This window comes from Austrofundulus limnaeus, unplaced genomic scaffold, assembly GCF_001266775.1.
Source record: "Austrofundulus limnaeus strain Quisiro unplaced genomic scaffold, Austrofundulus_limnaeus-1.0 Scaffold3637, whole genome shotgun sequence".
Lineage (NCBI taxonomy): Eukaryota > Metazoa > Chordata > Actinopteri > Cyprinodontiformes > Rivulidae > Austrofundulus > Austrofundulus limnaeus.
In genome coordinates this window covers 3,598-4,373 of record NW_013956039.1, presented here as the reverse complement: position 1 = coordinate 4,373, position 776 = coordinate 3,598, and positions in this window count along the sequence as shown.

Genomic DNA, 776 nt, shown 5'->3' with positions numbered 1-776 from the left:
ATCTTACTCTGTCCATCTACATCTTACTCTGTCCATCTACATCTTCCTCTGTCCATCTACATCTTACTCTGTCCATCTACGCCTTCCTCTGTCCATCTACATCTTACTCTGTCCATCTACATCTTCCTCTGTCCATCTACATCTTCCTGTCCATCTACATCTTACTCTGTCCATCTATGTCTTACTCTGTCCATCTATGTCTTCCTCTGTCCATCTACATCTTCCTCTGTCCATCTACGTCTTACTCTGTCCATCTACGTCTTCCTCTGTCCATCTACATCTTCCTCTGTCCATCTATGTCTTACTCTGTCCGTCTACGTCTTCCTCTGTCCATCTCTCTTCCTCTGTCAGTCTACATATTCCTCTGTCCGTCTACGTCTTCCTCTGTCCATCTACATCTTCCTCTGTCCATCTACATCTTCCTCTGTCCATCTACATCTTACTCTGTCCATCTACATCTTCCTCTGTCCATCTACATCTTCCTCTGTCCGTCTACATTTTCCTCTGTCCATCTATGTCTTACTCTGTCCATCTATGCCTTCCTCTGTCCATCTACATCTTCCTGTCCATCTACATCTTACTCTGTCCATCTACATCTTCCTCTGTCCGTCTACATTTTCCTCTGTCCATCTATGTCTTACTCTGTCCATCTATGCCTTCCTCTGTCCATCTACATCTTCCTGTCCATCTACATCTTCCTCTGTCCGTCTACGTCTTCCTCTGTCCGTCTACGTCTTCCTCTGTCCATCTACATCTTCCTCTGTCCATCTACATCT